The sequence below is a fragment of the Nerophis ophidion genome, linkage group LG04 (genome assembly GCF_033978795.1).
Source record: "Nerophis ophidion isolate RoL-2023_Sa linkage group LG04, RoL_Noph_v1.0, whole genome shotgun sequence".
Classification (NCBI taxonomy): Eukaryota; Metazoa; Chordata; class Actinopteri; order Syngnathiformes; family Syngnathidae; genus Nerophis; species Nerophis ophidion.
This window is the reverse complement of record NC_084614.1, coordinates 66,711,384-66,713,848: the sequence shown is the minus strand read 5'-3', so window position 1 is coordinate 66,713,848 and position 2,465 is coordinate 66,711,384. Positions and strand designations below refer to the sequence as shown.

General features: G+C 33.4%; 1 long non-coding RNA gene across 1 annotated transcript; it reads left to right on the top strand.

The window, feature by feature from the left end:
- Positions 1-335: 335 nt before the first annotated feature.
- Positions 336-1,165, top strand: LOC133550590 (uncharacterized). Its single transcript, XR_009806328.1, has 2 exons — positions 336-994; positions 1,074-1,165. It is a non-coding gene; the product is annotated as an uncharacterized LOC133550590 (long non-coding RNA).
- Positions 1,166-2,465: the final 1,300 nt, after the last annotated feature.

Genomic DNA, 2,465 nt, shown 5'->3' with positions numbered 1-2,465 from the left:
GCTGTTTTTCTGCTAAGGGGACAGGACGATTGATCCGTGTTAAGGAAAGAATGAATGGGGCCATGTGTCGTGAGATTTTGAGCCAAAACCTCCTTCTATCAGTGAGAGCTTTGAGTGGTTGACCAAATACTTATTTTCCACCATAATTTACAATTAAATTCTTTACAATTCCTACAATGTGAATTCCTGGATTTGTTTTTCACATTCTGTCTCTTACAGTTGAAGTGTACCTATGATGAAAATTACAAACATCTGTCATCATTTTAAGTGGGAAAACTTGCACAATCGGTTGCTGACTAAATACTTTTTTGCCCCACTGTGTGTGTATATATATATATATATATATATATATATATATATATATATATGTCTTGATTGGATTATCCAGAGAATAGTGCTCGATACCATGGTAGAGCGCAATATGTAGGTGTGGGAAAAATCACAAGACTACTTCATCTCTACAGAACTGTTTCATGAGGGGTTCCCTCAATCATCAGGAGAAATCTCCTGATGATTGATATATATATATATATATATATGTAAAAACTGCGGCAATGATGTGTTGTTTTTTTGTCATTTAAAAAAAATCATAAAAAAATAAAGAAAACTAGTTTTAACAGAGGGATGTTTGGTGGGTACATGTGTTTTTACATATATTAGATATTAAATTATATTTATCGTATATACCATTTGTCAGTTGTTTTGTCTTACATAAATGTACTTATTTGTATTTTAGCCTCAGCCCAAAAATTACTGTACAACAAACACCATCCAAATCTTTCATATGATAAGAATTGTAGATTTGTTGATTTTAAAAAAGCACCATGTTGTCAAATAGGCTTACCAGACTGATGTTGAAGCGCTTTTGTCCACAAGAGGGCGCTGCACTCTAGTCGTTGAACGCTCTGCAGAGTTCACGTGAGGTCAGCAGGGGATGACATCAGTGACGTGCTGTCTGACAAGTCACCTCGCTAACCTCCACACCAACTGCAGGGTGAACAGAAAAAACATAAGATATACAATAAATTAGATCAAAGCTGACATAAATAACCCAATCTTTTTTCCCCCCAAAGGGCAGGATAGGGTCAGACTTGGGCTGGAAAGAAGCACAAAAATCATTGCATTGTTTATTGTATTGACGACAATAAAAGCAAGCAACAAGAAACTTTTTATGTTTAAGGAATATCTGTAAAAATTGGGGGAATACCACCTGCAAGACTCAAGGGCTGCAAAAAAACATATCAAAATTTTACGTGAATTATAGCTTAATATTAAAGATGAAAAACATACTTACAGTAGAAGTATAAATTCATCATTGTACAAGAAAAAAGTTGTAACATTACAAAAAAGTCCTAAATGTGAGACTAAATATGCAACGTTACACGAATGAAGGCGTTCAAAAGATAAGGAATATATTGTATTTAAAATTTACATGAAAATTAAGTTTGATGGAAATGTCAAAAGTGAAATTTTCTGGGAAAAAGGTGAAATTTTATGAGAACATTTAAAAAAAATTTAAGCCTCAAGAATTTTTTTTTTTTACAAAAATATAGTCGTTCAAATACTATCCAGTCAGAATAACTACAATTAATGTAATTTTACAAGAATAAAAGTCTGAATAATGAAAATAAAAGCGCAATTTTACAAAATAAAATTTGCAACTGTGTACAAAGTTGCCATTTCACAAGCACAAAGACAAGTCGAGAAAGAAAACAATTCCAAAATGGGAATTTAGTTGCCAAATTACAAAAAATGTAAGTGTTTTTTTTTTAATCTTTTGCCTTCCTGTCATTTTCTGTAAAACACTTTGAATTGCCCCGTGTACAAATTGTGCTTCAAAAATAAACCTGCCTTGTAATAAAAACTTGAAATAGAAGTTTTACATTTTATGAGCACATAATTGCGATACAAAAGCCGCTGACACAAATTTTCCTAATTTGAAAAGGTTACACGGTGCAGGGAAAACTCAGACTAATCAGAATAAAATAAATAAATAAAAAATCTGCGTGTAAAGCTGCAACTCTATGAGAGGAAAAAGATGATGTAATGAGAAAGAAGGATTACAAGAACTAAAATACCTGGAATAAAAGTTATAAAACTAATAATTTCTTGATAAAAATGTCGCATTTCTATAAGATTAAAGTTGAATGTTAAAAAGTCAAATCCATCCATCCATTTACTACCGCTTATTCCCTTTGGGGGCGCTGGTGCCTATCTCAGCTACAATCGGGCGGAAGGCGGCGTACACCCTGGACAAGTCGCCACCTCATCGCAGTTTAAAAAGTCAAATGTGTTTGATTATTTTATTCAAGTCGTAAAAATAAAGGGCAGTAAAGTCAAATTTAACGTTAAATATTGCACGATTGCTAAAAAACAAAAGTTGCCTTAAGTTGATCCAATCAAAGTTGGCGTTGCTGATCGGTGCCGCTGACTGGCTGGCGGTTCCTATCTGAATGGGACCATGA